General features: G+C 37.2%; 1 long non-coding RNA gene across 3 annotated transcripts; it reads right to left on the bottom strand.

The window, feature by feature from the left end:
• Window positions 1–1,938: 1,938 nt before the first annotated feature.
• LOC147410162 (uncharacterized) lies at window positions 1,939–24,667 on the bottom strand. 3 transcript variants are annotated; one of them, XR_015175655.1, is made up of 4 exons: window positions 24,415–24,664; window positions 24,195–24,332; window positions 18,577–18,679; window positions 1,939–2,074 (listed from the first exon to the last, which is right to left on the bottom strand). It is a non-coding gene; the product is annotated as an uncharacterized LOC147410162 (long non-coding RNA). The 3 variants fall into 3 exon arrangements; XR_015175657.1 differs by lacking the exon at window positions 1,939–2,074 and adding an exon at window positions 16,359–16,541 and having other exon boundaries at window positions 24,415–24,667; XR_015175656.1 differs by lacking the exons at window positions 1,939–2,074; window positions 18,577–18,679 and adding an exon at window positions 19,611–19,687 and having other exon boundaries at window positions 24,415–24,652.
• Between the last annotated feature and the right edge of the window lie 223 nt (window positions 24,668–24,890).

The following is a 24,890-nucleotide window of genomic DNA, read 5'->3' as shown; positions in this document are numbered from 1 at the left end:
TCAACTTGATGACAAAAGCCCTTGACCTCGGTTTACATTGGAAAGACCAATAAAAAACAGATTAAATACCCTTATTTGTCCACGTCTTGCCAACCCCCTTGACCTCTCTTTTTTTTTTTTTTTTGGGTTAACGGGGGTATCCAAACTTACTTCTGACTAGTGGAATCAGGTGAGCCAAGGTGTGGACCAAGGCATATGGGTCTCTCCTCCGGGCACATGCAACACTTGCACATCACACGCACCAGGTAAGTGAATGTACACCCTCGCGGGTGGCCTCGAGGAGCCATTGCTCATACTGGGCAAATCCCCCTGACTTGTCTTTCAAAAATATGCGATCTTTATGGTCTTGAAGCTCTAGGATACATTACTTTGAATTTTGTTCAACCTCATTTTAAGTCATTGTATGAAACCTCTTCAATAAAACCCTTAATTTTTATTTTTTTTCTTCCAAAAGTATCCATCATCTTCTACTTCCCACAAATCCTATCTTGTCCGTGATGTTTGAAAGGTGAAGGAGATAAAATCTTAACTTTGAGGACTATAGAGGGTAAAAACAGTAAATAATTTGAGCCCTACATATGTTCGAATAAGAATGAAAGCCAGAGCAGATTAGAGGAGAGTCTACTTAGAGTGAGTGGTAAACAAGATCTGCAGCTCAACACTGTCCAAGTAAATCCAAACGTTAGCTCTGCCCAGATGTAGGTTAAAGTTAACATGGGTGTCTACCTTGCGTACAAGGCAGGCCAGGGCTGAGTCTACAAATCCAAGTCTGTCTTTTACTTTACTGGAATAAGGGATAGATCCTAAGAATCTATGAGCGATTGATGGATTCGATTATGTTCCTTCTAAATCAACTTAATTACCTTCTTGGTGAGGACTTTCCATTATCTGATCCTTGGATTGAAGGGATCGAGGGGAAATCATACATAAGGGAAGAAATCGATAGAGAAAAAGGGGGCTTTTCTTGTAAGGCTAGAGTTTAACTTACTAAAGGATTATTTCCATTATGATCTAACTTGGGTGTCAGATGATTCTTGGCTACCAGACAACTGGAGGAGCAAGGATCTATCATTAGAGTTGCATATCGAGTTGTTAAAGGTAAGCCCAGAATTACCTTTACATCTTTTGCGCCATCCTTTGGAAATCAAGAAACAGTAGTGAGATCCACATGTTTTGGTGAAACCAGTCAGATGTTACCCCCACCCGCTGCTTATGCCATCGAAACATTGTTGATGGCTCATATCGCAAAGATGAAAAATGGGCAGAATGATATGCAGTTTAGGATGGATGATCTAGCCATTGAGAATCATACTTTGAGTTTGGAGGCATAACAGAAGTAGAACAAGATCCATTGTTGTGCCAAGTTGAAGACGTGTATGATCATATTTCTGAAGGAAACAATGACTAGGTCCACTAAAAAATAGAGGAAATTGAGATTGCTATCACAACATGGTCAGGAAATGGAAAGAAGTGGTGAAAAGCATCGAGGTGGGGTAAGCAGTAGCACAAGCGGTTAGAGGAATCCAAAGATCCCCTTTGACAACTGAAATCTTTGCAGTAGAGATGCCAATGAAGTTTGTAGTGCCACAATCCACCCCTTCAGTGGTACAAAGGAACCTGATAGAGTCAGCTACAATTAAAATTCTAACTAAAGAAAATATTCATTGATTGTATTCTTTCCCACAACTTTTACAATCTAAAGATGTAAAACTCAATGGTTCCTAGCTCTACTCCTCGATAGAAGGGATGAGGTTATTGACTTAACAACTTCTCCTGATACACATGAATTGACTCAACAGAATTAAACATAATGACTCAACAGAATTGAACTAATCTAAGGGGGCAGATGACACATGGCAATGCATAGCATGAGGATCGTAACATTACACCCTTGTGGTTTATCTGACTTGTCCTCAAGTCGTGAAGTGTGGGAAACAAACTACAAAATCGTCATAGATTTCCCAAGTTGCATCCTCGGTTGACTGGCCTTCTCATTGGATAAGTAACTTGGTGACTGCCCGATTGTGATGTTTGAAAATGCCACTGATAAGTTCCCAATAAGCTGATTTTGGGACTGTAATTCCACAAAGATTTTCAATGTATAAGTGTTAGTCCCTTTAAATAATAGTGAACTATATTAAATTATCAAATTAACGAAGCTAATCGGAATTCCTTACTATTTGCAGGTGAAAAGGGTACATTTGGAAACTAACAATTTATGTAACAATCTTTTATTACAACATGCGAGCAAAAAGAGAGCAACCAACCAAAGTTGAGCAGCAAAATCTGCCACGTCACCGCGCCGCGACGTTACCCTAGTGCGCTGCGGCCTTCTCGAGGAATCATGCCTTGAGTTTCGAGCTGTAATTTCAAATGCTTTGATCGTTGTAACAGAAGGCTCTTCTCGAAATAAATCAAGCAAAAATCCGACCCAACAATTCGATTAAGAAAGCTATAAATTGAGGGGTTGTCCCAAAGGAAGGGTGCCTCTCTGTCCATTCTCCTTTTTGCAATTCTCTGTAATTCTTTTGTTTGAGAGGGAAAATCCTTGAGTGTAGTGAAAACATCAGAAGTGTTTCTCTCATCTTTTCTTCTTTAGTTCTAATTGTAGCTCTATTGTGAGATCATCTAAGAGGAATCAAAGTGCAACATAGTTTCTTCATCTTCCTCTCTACCACGTTCTCTTTCTTTTACTATTGCTGCAACTTGCTCTTTGCGATGATTGACTAGATTCTCCTTAGAGACATCAAGGATATCGGAGCAAGTTCATCTTAATATTGTTGTTCTAATTCTATATCTCTGCTTTGAATTGTAATATTGTGAAGCCTCTTAAGATGAGATCATCCAATTTGTACCTCTGATTCAAGCTTTGATGATTATTTCTCAGATAAGTTCAAGAATAATCATGCTCTGTGATGAATTGAGATATAAATCGGGAAATCTCTTCAAAGATCAAGATTCACATGGATATTATTTGGTTACAATTAATTTTTAATTGATTTATCTTTCGATCCACGAGCAATGACTTGTTACGTGGATCAAGTTAAAATTATAATTATTCAGCAATATGGATGACTTGCAATGGTTGATTTGAACTCTCTAAGTCCTTTTTCATTATTTTTCAATCTCTATTATCTGTTTCAATTTCATTTACAAATCAGCTATCATTTTCTATTTTATTTTTACAAATCTGTTGTCAAACTCTATTTTGATTTTCAATTCGAATGAGCATTTGAATCACGATTGTCCCTGTGGAACGAATCCTACTTACCCAAGTTTTATTCTAATATTTGTTCAATCTACATACTTGAAAATTTCTACAAAAGTTATATCGATTAGCCACGGTCTAAAATTCTAGTCGGTTGCCGCTTTTATGCTTCTATGTCAACATGTGAGAAATGGTTTGACTGGTACTAACGGAGTTGCCCACCTTTCTTTTCAATAAAGAGATGTGAAAAACTGGGTGGATTCGTGATTTTAGTGGTAACGCAAATTTGTAAGCTACTTGTCCAATGCGGCCAATGACTTGGAATGGCTCATAAAAATGTGGGGTAAGCTTGTAAGCCTTGTTTTTGCTCATTGACGGTATGAATGAAGCTTTAGAAAAACCCAATCATCCACATCAAATGTGTGTTCTGTGTGATGCTTGTCAACTTGCATTTTCATTCGATTCTGGGCTGAAAGGAGATTTTCTTTTAACATTTGAAGACCCGATCTTGTAGTGTTGTATCCACCATGTGGACATTCATCGTACCCAAAATATATGTATCAATTGTTGGCGGAGTACGACCATAGACGACCTGGAATGACAACATTTTAAGTAAGTTATGGTATGAGGTTTTGTACCAGAATTCTGCCCAAGGTAACCACTTAGTCCATTGGTGAGGGTGGCAATTTACAAAACATCACAAATATTGTTCCATGGAGCGGTTTACAACCTCGGTTTGACTATCTGATTGCGGATGATAGATGGAACTTTTGCATAATTTTATGCCTTACAGTTTGAAGAATGCCTCCTGTAGACGCGTGATTTCGTCATTACGACGACCACATCTACAATGGTTTGGAGTCGCCACCATTCATATTATAAGTGGGTGTGAATGGTCACCCGATGTGCATTTTTTGAAAAAGTGACATTTTTGACGTTTTAGCGACTCTCGATGGATAGGAACTAATCGAACATTTAGATTCGGGGTAAGCGGCTCGGTTGGAGAAAAAGGGAAGGTGTTAGGCACCCTTTTCTCCCCACTAAAGAGTGGTAACCTCAACTAACTCGGTCATTTTTTATTTAAAAAAAAGTGTGAAAGATAATGTGCCACGTGGGTGTATTTGTACCCTAAATAGGGGTTCATTTTCGGCTTGATCATAGGGTCATTCCATTGATGGAAATGACCCTTATAGACCTTTAGCCTTGGGGTCCATTCATCCTAAAAAATAAAATGAAGGGGGAGAAGGGTGATAGAAGAGGGAGGAGGAGAGGGTGTAGAAGATAAAGGGGGGGGGGGGTTGCTTTGAACCCACCTTGTATCTTCTTTCTTCTTTTTCTTTGAGTCTTCTTGAGTCCTTAGTATTTTAAGCAAATACAACTTTTGTATAGTTGAAGGAATAATAGAGGAGATGATGATGTAGTGGTTTTTTTTTTGTGTGAGACTTGAGGATGATTAGTGAGAGAGAAGTGGTAATCTTGGTGAGAATTGGTGATGGTTGTTAGTAAGAGAGAGTGTTGGGGAGAAATTTTGTAATGAAAGTTGGGGGCCATTTTTGGGAAGAGGAGGAAGGTATTTATAGATGTTGAGGAGTTATTTTAGGGATATAATGGGGTGAAGTGAAGAAAAAGAGTAGAATGGTTATAAGTTTGAGAGAGAAGTAGGTGTAATTTAGAGGAGATTGGAGGGTATTTAGGGAAGGGGGTTTTAAATGGGTGAGTTTTGACCTAAATGGTTTGGATCCTACCTAACCCATTGGGTGGGTGGTTTGGTGAGGTGAGTTTAAGATGGTGGTTGTGATTAAATGGTATTGATTTAAGAGAATGGAGGACTTAAAGAGGTGGTTGATGATATTTTGGGAGGGTGAAGAAGATGATGCCATGTGTTAAAGTGGGTGGAAATGAAGGGTTGGGATAGGTTGATGGGAGAGGTTGAGTGTTTGACTTGAGAGGATGGTGTAGGTTTAGGTTGTAGATATAGGTTTTGTAGGGAATGATGAGGGTAGATTAGGGGAGGTATAGGTTAGGGGTGTGGTGGTAGATGTGTTTGATTTGAGAAAAAGGTGATGGGTTGATGTGTGGGTAGATGGGATTTAAAGCAAATTAATGGGGTAGGTAGGTAGTTGGGTGAGGGAGAGTGAGATGTGGGTGATGACATGTGTCATCTTTTGATGATATAAGAGTGATTGGTGATGTGGTTGTGGTTTATGGTTTAGGGTTGTGGGTTGGATAATGAATTGGATATGGTTAATGATTTGTGGGCTTTGTAGTGTTGGGCTTGGGTTTTAGAAATGGTGTTTGGGTTTTAGGGTTTGGTTGAGGGTTATTTTGGAATGGGTTTTGAGGGTATAGGTTGGTTTTAGATTTTAGGTGATGTGGGATTGATTTTAGGCTAAGGGTAAGATGAGAAATCGATTTAGGAAAGTGTTGAGGGCTCATGGGCCTTAGGTGGGCCTATGGTTTTTTGCGGATTCGGAGGCGGAGCGGTGGTAGTAGAGGAGGGGTAGGCATCCCAAGTCTCACATTTTTTAATTTTTTTAGATTTTTGCAATCATTAGTTTGATAAAAAATGCCACGTGTTGGCGAATCGGGCTTTTTAGGCCCGTTGGTGAAATTTATCGAAAATTTGGCGTTTTTATTTTGGAAGTGGAGCGGTGAGTGATATTGGGAAGACGTAAGGTAGGCCGAGTCCTTTTGGTAGGTCTCCTAAACTATTGAGAGGTCTTAGGGGCCTCGGGTTGGTAAAAATGTCACTTTTCAATGACTTGGGCCTTTATGGCCCGTTGGCCCATTTATTTATAAAATCGATATTTTTGGGCCCTTTCGAGAAGTGGCCCGTTCAAATTGAGGTGTCTACACCTCCCAAATTTGATTGGTGAAGATTGGGTCGCGGTCGCTAACAATTGACCATGGCATGCCTTGTAATTTAGCAATGTCACGCACAAATGTTTTGGCCACACTAGATGCTGTGTGAGGATAAGCTAATGGTGAGAAATGTGCATACTTACTAAATCAATCAACTACCACCATCATTGGAGACATACGACTAGAGAGAGGAAGTCCATCAATAAATTCCATCAATATGTCAACCTAAACTTCAGCAAGAATCAGTATGGGTTGTAGCAGTCCAAGTGGAGCCATTGTTTCGGCTTTCGCACGTTGACAAATATCACATTCAGCCACATACTTCTTTGTTGCTTGCTTTAGTCCCTTGCAATAAAAATTTACAGAAACTCGTTTGTAGCTAGGAAGGAACCCGGAATGTCCTCCCATCGGGCTAGTGTGGAATTTGTGTAGGATTTTGGTACACCATGAAGAGGTTGGTTGAAGTATCATGATCGTATTTCTTTTAAAGCGAGGTCGTGCGGCACAAGGGGGTCAAATCCACTTGCAAGCTTGTAAATAAGATTGTACACACCAAACGTAGCTAGCAAACAAGTAAACGAGGCAAAGCCCGTAGACAAATTTTTTGATATAATATTGATTACACGGGATAACGTGTTACAAAAATAATAAGGTGCGTTACAAGTAATAGATGATCCTATGACATGCAGGACTTCCACGGAGTTGGGCTTGAGGGCTTCAGTCAATGTGGGTGTAGGCCGAGGATTGGGAAGCACTAGACACCCTTCCTACAAAGAGTACGCCAAGTCTTTCCTAGGTTTTCAGAAGGAAACATCAAAAGTGGAGGTTGGTCATACTCCCTTATTACAGAAATGCCACTAAGTTAACAAGTATGCCCTGGTACAGGGCTGACATGTACCTCTAAGCTAACAGATATGCCTTGGTACGGGGGCTGACATGCTTCATAGTGAGCCTTACATACTGTTACATGGGTGCTCCCAGGTAGCTCCGGGGCGAGCTTACACCTAACTCTAGGTGACAGATGTTATGGTCGTTACAGACTCCCCCACCTATTCTGCAGACGTCTTTGTCGCATTGACCTGGCAAACTCTTCAATCTTCTGCTTGAAAGGTTGTAGGTTCTCTGCACTCTCTTGTGTAGCTTCAAATTCTGGCATGTTCTCCTGTATGACGAAGTACTCCACGTGTTGCTGTTGCTGGATGGAACTGCTGTTGAATTGACATCTTCGAGAATTTTGTCGACAACACGTTTTGACTGAATAGATGAATGAGAAGATGTATGTGTAGGAATGCTGCACGCGGGATCTCCTGGATCTGCATGGTACGACTTGAGACTTCTTGCATGGATGACATAGTGAGTGCTGTATTACCTGTACGGTAACCAGAGTTTATCAAACCTATACGTCATTGGTCTGTGTCTCCTATAGCCTGAAACAATAGTATGAGAAGTTAAACACTGTTGGCCTGTGATAAATTCAAAACTACTCTTGTTGGAGAAAGAGTTCTTCTAAAAGGTAGAATTGAACAAATTCGCCCAATTCTCATGATCGGCATTGGCAAGATGCCTAAAATACTTCAACGCAGAACTAAATTTTTTCGTTGGCCAATCTGATTGCTGATGTCTACTGGTTGGAAAGTTAAGCTGGAATCCAAGTAATCTGCACGGTCCGTCCCATAACTTTCCTGTGACTCTTGAATCTCTAACGCTGACAATACTCTTGAGCACATCCCAATTCTAGTTGACACTCTGATGTAGTACCTGAGGGGCTTCTTCTGCAACTTGAATCTGACAGTAACCTGATCTCTGACCCAATCTTGAAGAGTACTTGACTGTCCCAAGTTTATCATACAAGTCAAAACCGAATGGATAGGATACCTGTTCTTGATGTTGATCTTCTTTGATGCTCGACAATTGACACAACATCGCAAAGACCCATACTGTTGCTTGTTCAACTCAGCTAGTCTTGGAGGATTCCTGAAAGGCCTCTCTATAAGAGGTCTGGCAACATGTAGCAATTCATTTTGATGATTTATCGACCTACGTGGCTGCAGTATCTTCGGAAGCTCATTCGATATCTCGTCATCAACTTCTGCTAAAACCTGTGTAACTTGCGTGGGAGTTGAACTATGGTCCTATTCTTCGAATTCAACTCTCAAGGAAGCAATGTACAGTTGCTTACCTTTCTTCAACTGAATGGCTGAAATCAATTTTTCCTATTCCTTGCCTGTGGAGGCGGGAACAAAACTTGGACATTTACCTAGTATGCCCAAGGTGTTGGAAAATGGCATCGGTACAACCTTGTTCTATCTTATAAAATTCATCCCAATGACAACTTTGAACTCATCGAGCAGAACTACGAGTAAATCAAGCTTACCCTTCCATGTACCTATCTTGACGGATACTGACTTGACCGAACCTTGGATAGGAGTGGCTTGGGAGTTTACAACTTTCATACAGCTTGAACCCTTATTGAGCCGGATATTGAGGTGCTTCGCCTCTGTAGGGGTAATGAAGCTATGCGTTGCTCCTGTATCAACCATTGCCTGGGTGGTCTTGTCACCAACTTCAATATCGATATACATAAGACCCTTCCGTTTTTTATTATTTTGAGTCTCAGATGTCTGCTTCATTGCATTCAATAAATGCAAGGCTCCCATGTGAGAATAATCTTCATGATCTCGCCCACTCGTACTCTCGTGACTAGGATTACTCTAGGATGCTAATAGTGCAATCAGTTTGGTTCGTTGTAGGCACTTAAATATCTTGTGAGGCTCACCACACAAAACTCATACGTGTTTGTGACGATGCTTGACTGGCGAGGTATTTCTGCTCTGTGAAGGGGAGGAATTCCTTGAGGATCTCGGATTAGAACTCTGTCTGTGTCCTCCATTCTTACCATTCGAGAACTTCTTTGTGTACTCAGATTGCTGGTACTAACCTTTCGATTGAGGGTATACATCCTATTGACTCCCTCCCGCGGGAGTATAATTAGTCAACCACTTGACTGTTGTAATTGCAGATGCGAGATCTTCCACACGTTGTCGTTGGAGCTCTGTTTGAACCCAAGACTTGAGTCATTCTTGGAATGAGAACAACTTGTCTTTCTCTGACATGTCACGGATATCAAGCATCAAGGCGGAAAACTGCTTGACGTACCTGAAGAAACCTTGCCACCTTACAAGAACAGATTACAGAGCTCACTACGAAGGTAGGTTTCCTGGTTCTAGCCGTCGCTAATGATCGGCCTACCAGTTTTGAAGCACCTGATGAGCAATTTTTTTGATGTTATCATCTTTGGAATAATTTGCAAGAATGTCCTTCGTGGAAGTGAAAATTGGAGTAAAGATGGCTAACAGCTTGGGTAGGCGTGAAAGGGCATCAGCAATAGTATTTTCCTTGCCCTTGTGGTAGATTATTTCGTAGTCATACCCAAGTAGTTTTGCCCTTGCGATAGTTTTCCATGGTGGTCAGTTGTTGGTCCATAAAATATTTCAATGTTCGATGGTCAGTGAGGACCTTGAAATGTCTGCCCAATAGATAATGACGTTATTTAGAGATAACAAAGACTATTGCAAGCATTTCTTTATCATAGATCGAGAGGTTCTTGTGTTTTTCGGCTAAGGATTTACTAAGATAAGCTAATGGTTGACCGCCTTTTGTGAGTACCGCCCCAATGCCCGCACCAGAGACATCATACTCGATGATAAATTCTTTAGAGAAATTAGGCAATGATAGTGTAGGAGTAGTGGATAAAGCTTTTTTGAGAGTCTCAAAGGCTATTTCTGCATTAGGTGACCAGTTGAACGAGTCCTTTCGTAACATGTGAGTTAATGATGCAGCGATCTTGCCATAATTCTTGACAAACTTTCAGTAATACCCAATAAATCCCAAAAAACCCTATAGTGCCTTGAAAGTAGACGGTTTAGGCCACTGCTTCATGGCTTCAATTTTTGAAGGGTCCACCTGCACTCCATTGGCTGAAATTATATGCCAAGGTATTCAACTGAACATTGGGAAAAATAGCATTTTTCCCTCTTGACAAATAATTGATGTGTGTGTAAGAACTGAAATACTTGTTTGAGATGATCTAAATGCTCCGTCAAACTTTTGCTGTAAACGAGGATGTCGTCAAAAAATACCAACACAAACCATCGAAGGAAAAGCCAAAAAATCTCGTTCATTAGACCTTGAAAAGTGGTCGATGCGTTGGATAAGCCAAAATGCATGACGAGAAACTCGTAATAACCTTCATGATTGCGGAAAGCAATTTTTGGAATGTTGGCTTCAATAACCCTTATCTGGTGGATCTAGATTGTAGATTTAGCTTAGATAATATGGTAGTTCCATGTAGCTCATCGATAATTAGGATGGGATATTTGTCTTTTACAGTAATTTTGTTGAGAGCGCGATAATCCACGCCCATTCGCCAATTGCCATTCTTCTTTTTGACTAAGAGAATCGGAGACGAAAAATGGCATGTAGTAGGCCGAATAATACCAGAGTCACGCATTTCCTGCACGAGTTTTTCAATTTCACTTTTTTAGAAATGCGGGTACCGGTATGGCCGAAAGTTTGGTGGTGAGCTGCTTGGTAATAGTGGTATGTGGTGGTTGTGACTTCTAGATGGAGGTAACCCGTGTGGCTGCTCGAAAAGAGTTGAATACTGCTGGATCAAGGAACAAACCTTTAGACATAGCTCTTGTTGTGGGGTAAACTGAAATTATGTGAGGTGGATGTAGAACCCGAGCGTTTGCTGTAATACTAGTTGATGAAACTCATTTGAGTTCTTCACTATACCAACAGTAGGTGTTATACCAGTGAAAATGACTTATTACTTGCCTTAGTTGAACATCATCTTCATTTGATTAAAGTCCTACGAGATCACTCTAAGTGAACGTAGCCATTCAGCGTCTAACACAACATCATAACCACATACAGGTAGTAGGTAGAAATCTAAATAGAATGTATGTCCTTGTAATCTTAGCATGACACAATTACAACGACCAAGACTCTTCTCCGTAGTACCATTGGCTACCTGAACCGATATAGGTTTGGACTATGTGATCTCCAACCCACAACGCTTTGCAAGCTTTGGGTGGAGCAAGTTATGGGTTGCACCAAAATCAACCAGAACCCTTAAAGAATGTCTTTTGATATTGCCCAAAATACACATAGTTTCTGGACGGTTGTTGCCATATAAGGAATGAGGGGAGATTTCCACAGTTGACTCTTTCGCTATGCAAGTGGTAAATGCATCGAGGAAATTAGCATTATCATCAACTTCTAAGAGTAGCAGTTGGGGCTTTTGATAATGGTGACCAGGACGATATTGCTCATCGCAGTTGAAACATAGGTTTTTGGCCCGTCTTTCTTTTTTTTAGCAACACTAAAGCGCTTAACTCTAGGTGGAATATTTGTTAATAGGAAAGGAGTAGGATTTGTCCACTTCGATGGGGGTTGTGAGAGTAGTTGTGGAGGTGTTTGAGGAGAGGATGTTCTGTTGAATGACATGCTGTGGCTTTGCCTTTTATAAACAGCATAAACTATAGCATTGGTGGCCTATTCTTGTTGTTTGGCGATGGTATAGGCTTGTATCAATGTGCGAGGGTTCAAATATTTCACACCAGCTCGAATATCATCATGTAAGCTAGAGATAAAACAACGGATGAGAAAGAGCTCAGGCAAGACGAGACTTCGGTTAGCTAACCGTTCGAATTTAGCTTGCTAGTCTTTAATAGTAGTGGTCTGGCGCAATTTAGCTAACGACCTTTTTGGATCCTTATCATCTGTTGTCCTGAAGCTCGAGCACAAGGCTCAATTGAAATCGATCCAAGTGGGTCGTCCCACAGTTTTGGCCAACCACTGGTACCATGGAATGGCATCCCCAAGCAGGTGTGCTGACGCTAATTCCACTATATTTTCGCCAGGGATTCCATTGAGACCTTAGAATTGTTGGGTGCAAAAAACCCAGCCTTCCGGGTCAGTGCCGTCAAAGGTAGGAAGATCCAGCCGCAAGGGTTGCCCTTGAAAGTTGTTGAAGGTATGTTGATTTGGGCGTGGTGGTTGTCTGGGAATTTGAAGAAGGATTTCAACATGTAGCTGGGTTGTTGAAAAAAATTGGTGAAGATGGCTTGAATGGTAAGAACAATGTCTGTGAGTTCCATCATTCTAGTGCTGAGATCGGCAACTTCTTTTCTGTGGGATTCTAATTCTTTTTGTAAGTCATCAGTTGGGTAGGGATTTGGGTTTGCAAAGCCTGGTGGTGGTATATCCATAGTCGCAAGGTCGATGCTCTGATACCAAAATGATAGAGTCAGCTACTATTAAAATTTTAACTAAAGAAAATATTTATTGATTGTCTTCTTTCCCACAACTTTTACAATTTAAAAATGTAAAGATTCAATGGTTCCTAACTCTGCTTCTCAATAGAAGGGATGAGGTTATTGACTTAACAACTTCTCTTTATACACAAGAATTGACTCAACAAACTTAAAGATAATGACTCAATAAAATTGAACTAATCTAAGGGGGATGATGACACATGGCAATGCATAGCATGAGGATCGTAATCGAACCAATTGAGCAATTATACCACTTTCGACAGATTTTAAACTTTGTGGGAAAGGAATGAAGCTTTGATGCGTAGACATTTCCCGTTTAGCCTGCAATGTAACGCTTTGACTTTGTTCCATAGACTGCCTATCAAGACTATCATTTCCTTCTAGTAGCTCTACGTGGCCTTCGCTACACAATATATCACCAACAAAAAACATGGCGGGGATGTCGATACTCTGTTCAGCGTGAGGATGAATTAGGGAAAGTCTCTCAGGGACTTTACAAGAAGATTTCAAGAGGAAGCAATGGCAATGGAAAGTTATGACTAGAAGACAACCGTGGCTGTGAAAGCGCATTCGATCCTTAGGATGTGTGAATCCGTTTTTGATTTTTGAGGTTTGGGAGTCGTCACTTATTTATTGCGGTCTAGGAATCGGGCATTGACTCAAAATGGATAAAAACGACTAATGTACAAAAGAAACTAAGTCCGGGGATCACGTTACAGGGTTGGAAGGTGTTAAGCACTAACCCCGCCAGACAAAAGTCGGTCTCTACTATTTCCTAAGAAGATTACATTGCTAAAAAAGACCTAAAATAAAAAAATAAAGCAAATAAAAAAATAAAAAAAAAATATACCTATACGATCGCAATAAGTCGTTTCCTAAGAACTGATAGAGTTGGTTCTTGGTAAGATATTCCTCGCTTCTTTTCTTGTCACTGGATCTGCTTCGGATCTCCAAGATGGAGTACCTTTCTTAGATTTGAGTGTTTCCTAAATTTTGAGGGATTTTTGGGTATTTTGTGGAGAATTTCTAGGTGTTTATGAATAAAAACTAGGGTTTGGATGATAGGTAAGGGGTTAGGGCTTCAAAATCAGGGTTTTGGGAAGGTTAGGGAGGCTTTTTGACCTATTTTTTCTAAGGTTTTCTTTGACCTACGAAATTAGGTTGTGGAGGCTCTCTATTTATAGAATTTTTGGGTAGAGTTAGTGTTTGAGTAGGTTTCTTTTAGGGTTTTAATTAGGATTTTGACTTTAGTCTTATGAGATTGACTTGGTCTTTTTAGATTAGGGTTTTAATTAGGGTTTTGACTTAAGTCTTATGAGATTGACTTGGTTTCTTTATATTAGGATTTTAATTAGGGTTTTGACTTAAATCTTATAAGATTGACTTGGTTTAGATTTTTAAATTAATTTTATTAATATTTTATTTATTAATTTTGAAATTAAAAATTTTAAAAATTAAAAAATTATCGTTTTGCCCCCAAAGAGAACTTTTGCGTTTCAAGTCGGTTTTCAATGTTCCGAGATGTTTTGAAATCAATTTTTTGTAAGAAATTCAATGAGATTATTGGTTTGTGTTATTTATAAAAAATTTTGACGTGAAATGATGGGGTATTTTCGTCATTTTATCGAATTTGGTGAAAATTAGCGAAATGGTTTATTTGATTTCATTTTGTTGTTTTATGTGTTCGAATGAGTTTTCCTAAGCGTAAGGGGGCTTTAAGGATGTTTTGATGTTAGGGGTATTTTGATAATTTGATCATTTTTTAGTGATTTTTATCGTAAAACTTCTTTTTGTCTGCAAGATGATGATTTCTATGTTTTTGGGATTATATTTTCCTAGCGTAGCATGGTTTCTACAGTTTTGTTAGTTTGAGATACTTCATCTAAATTTTTGAAACATATCTAATAACAAATAAAGTATTGGAATAATCATTCATCATCTGGAGTCGTCGCGATCAAGTTGACGAGTTGATTAATCATGTGTATACAAAAATAGGGTGTCTACAGGCTGCATTTCGGAATGCCATACTACCTAATTCAGGGTTATATAAGTCAATGGTGAAGATGAGACCTGAGAACTTGGCAGAGTTGGCCGAACGGTTAGAGAAGTACATCAAATTGGAAGATGATCCACATAACTCAACACACAAGAACAAAACTATAAACATGGTTACAAAGACGGAATTGCAACAACAGAAGAAAAGGAAGGTGCAAACACAACAAATCAAAAAAACAAAAAGAAAGTGAATATGTACTTTTCCGTTTCTCTAAGTGAGATCCTTCCATTGATCCATACCGAGAATGGCCCCGACTTTTCCCCAAACATAGGTAAAGCTAGAAAAGGACTAGTGTGCATACCATAGAGTCCAAGACCACATGACCAATATATGTCAAGCACTCAAGAGTTTTCCTAAAAAACTGGCAAAGCAGGTAGGGTCACTTTAACAATTTTGTAGGCAGGACCAGACCAAACAAGGGACAAGATGGATAATACAAGAAAGAACAACAACATGAACAAGAACATGAAGGAAAGTGAGATAGAAATGCCGCAGTGATCCATATTGTGATAAGAATGGGTAAAAAGACGTTGGAAAAAAGTTGAGCAGACAAGAGAGTGAGAATGCATCGAGTTGAGCACATGACGCATGTGTATACTACTAATAATTGGCATACTGATCTGACCACCGTCCAGGGCGGACACATAGTGGCATTTTCGAAAAATGACCTAAAGGAAGTAGTCTAGACTTATTATGATTCTTTGATCACGACACTTTAAGTAGGAACTTTCACCTTGATAAGGATTCTGATGGACAACTATAGCTCAGTGAACATTTTGTACACCTCTACATTCGAGAAAATGGGATTGAGCAGAAAGGTACTCATGACACCAAGTACACCATTAGTGGGATTTGATGGAACCTCTAACTAGCCTTGGGGGGAGGTTGTCTTACTTGTGCAAGCAGGACATGTTACGTTGATGACCAGGTTTACGGTGGTGGAAGCAGCTTCCCCTTACAATGCAATTGTCACACCCTGAATTTTGAATCTAAGGACCCAACTCAATTTCTCGGTCTAATTCAAATATCCAAAATGTAGATGTGATTGACATGACATTTAATTCAATTTAATAATATTAAGTACATTAAAGTCAAATCAATAAAAAATAACAAATTAATCTCTAATTGTTAACAAGTTTGGGGATGCCTACGACTTTGAAAAATCATAAATCAGTATAGAAAATTCATATTGACATCTTAATACTAAAAAATTTTAAGAAACCTATTAATACTAAAAAATATATATGTTCATGACTCATAAAAATACTAGACACCTTTAAAAATTATAAAATATATATTTTTCTAACTAGTTGACATTTAATAAACTCAAAAAAATCTAATTTGTATGATTTTTAAAGAATTCGTTATAAATCCAAATCAAAGTAAACTTGAAGTTTATATTGAAAAGTAAAAGTTAGGGATTCTAAAAATAATAAACAAATAATTTAATATATATTGTTTTCAATGAGAATATATCAAAATATAAGTTTTAATTAAAAATTCACACGTATTGTGATTCCTGATATGTGTTTAGTGTAAAAATCATATAAATTTCATTTTCTCAAAATTTTTAATGAAACAAAAATGATGTAAAAATAGATAGAAAACTCATCAACTTTCATGTTTTACACTTTTTCAAAATATGAATAAAAATAGGTGTGATTTTTATTGGAAATCAACAATACAATATTATAGTACAAAAAATAATCATAAATTTTCATCAATGATAAATACATTTAAAATAACAAACAATCGAGATAATTCTTAAAACAATTCTTACAACTTCTTACGAATATCATAAACCTATGATAAAATTTTTCAGTAAAAATCTTATCTGTGGAGATCATGAAAATTATTGAAATATAGAAGAGTCAAATGATTCCACCAAAACTTTATTTATTCATCAAATCAAATTCTTCTTAAAAATACTATCAATGCATAAATCTTCACTCAAATTTAGAAAAGAAAATTACATCTTAAAATATAAACAAATATATAAAACTAACTAAAAGATAATAAATTCCTAAAATCCATTCTCCACTCTCGTTACATTAATCTCTCGAGTACATATAACCTGAAAATGTTAATCGCAAAGGTGAGTTTGATAAATCTAATACATTTTACACAAAATCAATTAATCTTAGTATATTTATTTACAAAGCAATCAATGATGCAAAAAAATATGAATGCATTAAGTCTATTCACCCAAATTGACTATTTCCTGGACCAGTCAACTGTTAAATATGGTCCGATCACTTACTTGGCTCGGCTAACCGTTAGGTTATCTCCATACAAAAGATCTTATGTACATGATTTTATCATTTCTAATTTTTCTAACTACAACTCAGTCTTATCCTTGTTGCAATATATGATTATGATATAATTCATCATACTTTATACACAAGTATGATTGTTCACGAATTAAATCACAAATTTATATTAACAATAACAAGCATAATTATTTATGTAAAGTCTTGGGACAAAATCGATATTTTACCTATTGTTTTGATCGATGATAACTTAATCGTCCGAACTCCAAAAGTGACGAATGAACTCTATTTTATCTAATTTTTCATTCTGAAACTAATGGTATGATAAATTTCTACAAATTCTGTCTCTAACAAAAATTTACATTTTTGGCCCAATGGGACCCTAAAATTGGCGTTGTTTTCATTTTTGATGATAATTTGACTTTTTGGACTTCAAAAATGATAAGTAAATAGTCCATATTTAATAATTTTTCGTTATGAACCCAATGATATGATTGAATCTTAATAATTCTTTCTCTATCAAAAATTATTATTTTAGCCTGATTTGATTCGACTCAGTAATCGAGGATTTTGTAACTTTTCTATTCGGACTCACATTTGAGTATGCTTACATGTTAAAGTATATTTTTTGATCATTTTGATTCCAGTGGTAAGGTTATATTCTATTAAAAATGATAAAAAAACATCTTAAAGTTTTATCCTAAGTCTCACTTTCAGGATTTTCTCAAAATTTCACTATTTATTTTTTCTCGAGATATGAATAAAAAATTCGGGGTTTTACAACAAACATATGGCTTGTTGAAAAATTTTCAGTTAGAAAAAGCTGAGGTTGACATCAAGAGAGCTCTTATAATTCATCCAAATAACAAGCTTGTATATGTGATGAACTAATAGCTATTGTGCCCAAAAGTATCAAGTTATGTTCGCTTCCACATTGATTCTCCTATTAAATAACCATGATGATGTTTGATTCTTAGTCATACTTAATGTTGTTCTTATTTCTTCAATTGAATTTTTCTGGATTCTCAATACAAGAGCTTTCACATACATCAATATGTATATCTGCAATAGTTTTGTCACTCTGAATAACAGATTGCTTGAGTAATCAGTATATACAGTTCATACTATATGTTTATGAACATGGGTTAAAATGATCATATAAAGAAGTTACTTGGCTTAGAATTCTGTGCATTAACCTCTGCATTCATGGTTCAGGTTTTACATAGCAGAGGCTCTTCTTGCTTTGGAGTATCTACATATGCTTGCAGTCAATATATTGAATGTAATCAGATGGATTTCTTTACTATGCATTCCATTTGTCTTCTTGCAGTTCCAGGCAACACACTGTGTTAGTTCCGATGGTGAAGTTTTTGGATGATCCCCTATGATTACATCTAATTCTTGTCCCATCATTGACGATAATATCTCATCCAACTACTTGTAATTATGATATGGTACCTATAATTTTGAGAAGTAATACCCTATCTCTTTCTCTCTATGCTTTTTTATTTCTGTTGTGAAGTTCCAAGTAGTATTGTTGCATATATATTTTTTCTCCATTAGTTCAAAAGGGCATCTTAGTGGAAATGTACTTTGATACATGAACATGTTGGTGACATTATGTAGCAGCCGCATCAACTCTGTTGTCATAGTGCCAAGTACATGTCTTTTTTGTTGATGATGACGTGACCACCCTAATAGACGAGATTATTTAGTTGTGGATGATGCAGCATATACTTTGTTTCATTGTGAGTTCTTCTCTTGTCATGCAAGTTTTGTTCATATATAGATGGAAACTACATCAAATAGATGCAATTAAAATTAGCAAAAACAACTTACCTCTCTAAAATGAAATTTTTGGATGGTCTTATGTTTCTTCTGTCCTTGACATAGAGCATTAGGGCATACTTAATGTGGTTCAATGCAGGAAGGCTCGCTGAAACTGGAGAACAAAACATCACAAATGTTGTTAGTGGAAGCCACCCTATTTACACAGTTTTAGTTTGTTTATTTTCATCAATAACTGGCGGGATAAACTACCGCCTCATACGAGTTGGAGCAAAGGCAACTGATCAACCTATGTAAGTTCACTAACTTGATACTATTTGATTTAAAATTGTTGTGTGTTACATCTTCCAATTTTTTTTTTGTTTTGGCGGGCCGCACATACCACCTTAGCATGTGTTCAGCATTTAAATGTAGTCACTATTATGTGGAGAGGCATATAGACGATAATGAGTGAAACTCATTGTTTTTTACTAGCATTTCGAGCCATAACTAGCATATATTTACACTATACTTCATTAACAGGAAAGAATTTAATAGTCTTAATTTTTCACAGTAAAAAACAATGAGTTTCACTCATTATCGTCTAAAAGTTATGAGACATGATTGGGTAATGGTTTATGTTGGGTTAAATTTATGATTGGTTTGCTTCCAATGGACTTACGGGTTGGGTTGGATTTGATTATGTTAGGATATGTGTAGGATTGGGTTGGGTTGAGAAGTGAGGTGGTGATAGTTTAGGTTCATGGTGGGAGGTGGCCTCTTCTTAGCTTATGGGCCAAGTAAAGAGGCCTTAGCCATTATTTGAAATAAAACAAACATTTTTTTTAGGGGTATGGGCTTTTGAGTTCATTTTGATTTTAACATATTTTTTTGGACATTTTTTGCAAGGAGGCTTATTCAAATTGGGGTGTCCACAAAATTATTATTGAACTCGACACTAGTTAAAATAATAAAACCTTGGTAGAAATAATTATTTTTACATTACTGTTGAGTTCAATAATTAATGAATAAATTACTGTCGAATTCGATACTTTAAATAATTCATAAAAAATAATAAATATATACTTACAAAAAATACGTAGTCGAAATAGTGTCACATCCGAGAGTTGTCAGGATACATGTTCTCATTTTCTTTCATCACAGACATGTACGCATTAATAACCTACATTCAACCAGATCATATCATAACCTACATCGCTGTTATAAATATTGAGTCATTATATATTTTGTATACTCATTGCTTGCCTCATCATAAATCCAACATTCTAGGGATAATTTATCAAAACCTTTTGTAGACACCTCAATTTGAACGGGCCACTACTCGAAAGGGCCCAAAAATACAGATTTTTCAAATAAATGGGCCAACGGGCCTCAAGGGCCCAAGTAATGGAAAAGTGACATTTTGATCGAACCAATGCCCCTAAGACCTCCTAATGGTTTGGGAGTCCCGCAAGATCACTCGGCCAACCCTCCACTTCCAAAATAAAAAACGCCAAATTTTCGATAAAGTTCACCAACGGGCCTAAAAAGTCCGATTTGCCAACACGTGACATCTTGATTAATTCAATAATTTCAAAATCTAAAAAAAATGGATAAGACTAAAAATGTGAGACTTGGGACATCTATCACTTCCTCTATCTTCACCGTTCCACTCTCGAATCCAATTACCCTAAGCCCACTTAAAGCCCGCAAACTCTCAACTCTCACAAATTACATTTTTCACCTCGCCCCCTAACCTAAACTCAATCCCATATCACCTAAGATCTAAAATTAACCTACACCCTTAAAAATCTAATCCAAAATAACCTCCAACCAATTCTTAAAATTCAAAACCATTTCATAACCCAAGCCCAATACACTAAAAAGCCCACAAACCTTTATCCATATCCAATTCACATTCAACCCATAACTCTAACCCATAAACCACAACCCACATCAACCAATCACTACTTTTATCATCAAAATGTGACACATGTCATCACCCCATCTAACCTCCCTCATCCAACTACCTACCCCATTAATTTTTTTTAAACCTCATTTACCCACACATCAACCCATCACATTTTCTCTCAAATCAAACACATCTACCCACACCCCTAACCTATACCTCCCATAATCTACCCACATCAACCCATCACCTTTTCTCTAAAAAATCTAATCTACCCACACTCCTAACCTATACCTCCCCCTAATCTACTCTCATCATTCCCTACAAAATCCACATCTACAACCTAAACCTACACCCATCATCTCAAGTCAAATACTCAACCTCTCCCATCAACCCATCTCAACCCTTTATCTCCACCCATTTTGACACATGGCATCATCTCCCACACCCTCTTAAATTTTTTTTTTTGATAAATAGTATTCTATTCATTAAACAAAACCAAGACGGTCGAGATGACCAACTTGGGAAAGCCTTACAACACAGAGCTACTCGCGAATAGAGTAGCAAATACTATCCCACTTGAACAAGAAATCCTCAAAAAATAGACCCCTAAGCTCCTTATACACTTTTGACCAACAAAATATAAGACCCAAGATAGACATAATTACATCTGGGCAATCCTTATGTTTTCTTTCAAAAATGCGTCTGTTCCTTTCGAACCACACCCCCAACAAATTGCGAAAGGCGTAATAGTCCACAACATCCTTTTTGAACCTCCAAACGGGTGACCAATAGACGACCAACCCATGAAGATGTCCTTGACCGACTTTGGTAAATAAGTTGAAATCCCATAAAACTTAAAGAAGTGAGTCCAAATACCATGAGAGAATTTGGAATTGAGTAGAAGGTGATCCGATGATTCTCCATTGTCCATACATAACATACAACAACTCGCCCCATACCATCCGCGCCTCATTAACAGGTCCGTCGTTTGAATCCTTCCTAGAGCCGCTGTCTATGTAAAGAAGGCAACTTTGTTCGGCACTTTTGGTCTCCAAATTGATGCATGAGGAAATGACGAGTCCCCATTATTACACACCCTCCTAAAATATCATCAACCACCTTCTTACACAATCCTTCTTTTAATTAAAATTCCATCCCTTCAACTCACTTCACCAATTAATTACTCTCTTACACAATCCCATCCTCTCAACCACTCTCATTTATTTTATTCCATCTGATACTCAACTCAAACGGGTTGAAAGATCCAACCATTTGGGTTGTAAAACAACCTATTTACCCTTCTTACACAAATGCCCTTCAATCATCTCTAATTTACCCCCACATTTCTCTTAAATCCCACACCATTCTACCACTTCTCTTCATTTTATCCCATTATATTCCTAAAATAACTCCTCAACATTTATAAATACCCTCATCCTCTTCCCAAAAAAATCCTCTAACTTTCACTACAAAAATTCTTCCCCCAACTCTTACTACCAACCACTATTCCCAATTCTCACTACAAAAAAAAAAAATACTACCAATTCTTTCCCCCAAGTCTCACAAAAAAAATTATTATACTCCACTCATCTCTCTTATCATCTCTTCTCTACTCCTTCAATTACATAAAAAATAATATTTTCCTAAACTACTAAGGACCTTAGAAGACATTGAAGAAGAAGAAGAAAAGATAGATTGAAGATTCAGGGTGAGTGCAACAAAATATCCCCCCTCTCTCTCTCTACCTTCTCCTCCTCCCTCTTCTATTATCCCCTCATTTCTTTGTTTTATTTCAAATGGATTTAGGATGAATGGACCTCAAGGAAAATGATTCATTAGGATCATTCCTTCAATGAGATGATCTTATGATCGAGCCGAAAGTAAATCCCTACTTAGGGTACAAATACACACACGTGGTACTTTATTTTTATTCTTGTATTTTCAATCGAAATGACCGAGTTGAGTTGAGGTTACCACTATTTAGTGGGGAGAAAAGGGTGCCTAACACCTTCCCTTTTCTCCAACCGAGCCGCTTACCCCGAATCTCAAGATTTGATCCGTACTTTATCCATCGAGAGTTACTAAACGCTAAAACGACAATTTTCTAAAAAATGCACATCGGGTGACCATTCACACCCACTTACAAAAATGAATGGTGGCGACTCCTAATCTTAGTAGATGTGGTCATCGTAATGACTAAACCACGTATCTACACCTTTCTTGTATCCTTCGAAATGCAAATATTGAATCTTTTCAACAGTGATGGTATAATCATCAATATATCCTATAATAGGCTTACAAAATACAATAATCTTATTAATTAATATTATGAAAACAATGTACTTTGAAATTATTTAAGTAATTACAAATTTATGTTGATGAAGATGGTTCGATGATATTCCACAACTCATATACTTTTCTGATTTAAGTCATCTTCAAGTGGTTTCTTTACTTTAGGTAATTGCTATCAAGGAGAATTTATGTAAACTATGTTGGGTCTTGGAACTTTCTTATCCAATTGAACATGATCTACATAATCTCCATTTTCTAGAGTGCAGAAGTCATCAATTTCTACTATCTTAGAAGATAATAAGGGTATTTGGGGCCTCCTGATCCTCCTTCTCCTTGGTGACCCTATCATCCCTAACAACATCATTTTCCACCCTATTCTTCTTAGCATCACCTTCACCACCATCCCTATCCCCCACATCCTCATCCTTCTTCTTATCATTTATCTCCTTACCCTGCCATGACCCATCATTCTCAACATCACCACCATTATCTTTCTCACTACTACCATCTTCCACCCCATCTATCCCAAAACCACCATCTTTCTTAGCATCACCACTACCATCTTTCTTATACCACCACCATCATTCTTAGCATCACCACCACCATCTTCCACTCATCCATCCTAGACCTCCGTCCCCATTATCATTCCTTCTTCTATTCTCATCTTTTTTATTTTCTTCAAGTAAAAAATGTTATTCCTTAAAAAAAGAAGTCACTTTGTCTTTTAAATCATGAATATTTTTTTTAAAAACTTACTATAAGTTTTATGAGGCCCCTCCTTGCATAAGTTTTGAGTCTCTTCACCTCCTCCTCCTCATCATCTTTATTCTTTCTCATCTCTTCATCTTTTATACTCTCCCCAACCTTTTCCTGAACCCTCATCTCCACACCTCCTTGAACCACCTCTCCACAACATCCTCTTCAACCTTCATATTCACCATATCCTCCTCAACATCCTCCATCTCTTCACCAACAATATCCAAAATCCTTCCCCTCCCTCTACCACCCCCTTATTATCGCACTACCACTCTTCTCTTGAACTTCATTCGCTTTCGCTTTCACTCACTTTGTTTTTAATCTTCTTCTCTTTTTTCCATATATGTATTTTTGTTTCATCTCTAGAAGATTTTAATTTTTTCATCAACCTTGCTTCATCTTCTTTTCCTTGTGTTTTTTGCAAATATAAAGTATAAGAAATTATCAAAAAATGATAAACAATTTAATTTAAATAAGTTGAACTAACAAGTTAATGTAAACAAGTCATTGCTACTTACCCGATATGTCTTGACACGTTTCGAAGGATCGTATGTTGTAATTAATTCATCATCAATTGAATTGTATCTAAATTCAAAACATCCTTAACACATTTGTTTTTCTTCTCAATTTCTGTCAACTTCAAAATTCTTAGAACCCGTGTGTAAAATTTTAAATTCCATTCAACATTTAAACAATAAAATAATTTCATTAAATTAAATATATATTTTACCTCATATTCTTTTAGACTGTCCTCAACATTTTTATTCCACAAATATGTTGTGGATTCCCATTTTAAACATCTGGGTCACGCATCCTTATTAATCACCTTTCCTGTCTTCGGGGTTGAAATGTGCTCAAATGCCCACACCTGTCACATTACAAAATATATTTAATAATTTGAATTAACGAATGAAATAAAATATTTAAATGCAATGGTTAATAATTTTTACCTATAGGACATGTATGCATCTGTAGATATTATATGTAGCCCTATCAACTACTTCTTTGAGTGTTATCATAGCGTGTCCCAAATCTTTGTACGTCTCCATTCCCCAAGGATATTCATTGAAAGTATCGAAATCGTTGACAGCTCAATATATATTGGAAAGATGGCGTCGTTGACAGTTGGAAGTAAACAAATACTGATAACATAGAGCAAACTCAACCTGAAAAAAATCATCACCAGAAATCCCCAAAGTCTCTAATGCAACTAAAACATCCTTGGTAAGTATCTTCTTAGAAGTAGGAAAATATGTCTGCTTAATGGTTTTCTTATCCTTCTGAAATGATCAAACTACAACCTCATTATCTATTACACATCTCAATTCTAATATAAGGGTAACATCTAACATGGTAATCTTTAAATCATTATCACCAAAAGAAAATGTCCAAATTGGTTGATGTTTTTCCATCAAATTTGTAATGA

Source organism: Akebia trifoliata, chromosome 2 (assembly GCF_017979445.1).
Source record: "Akebia trifoliata isolate Shusen 1 chromosome 2, ASM1797944v1, whole genome shotgun sequence".
Classification (NCBI taxonomy): domain Eukaryota; kingdom Viridiplantae; phylum Streptophyta; class Magnoliopsida; order Ranunculales; family Lardizabalaceae; genus Akebia; species Akebia trifoliata.
The sequence above is the reverse complement of the archived record's forward strand: the minus strand, read 5'-3'. Positions and strand labels throughout refer to the sequence as shown.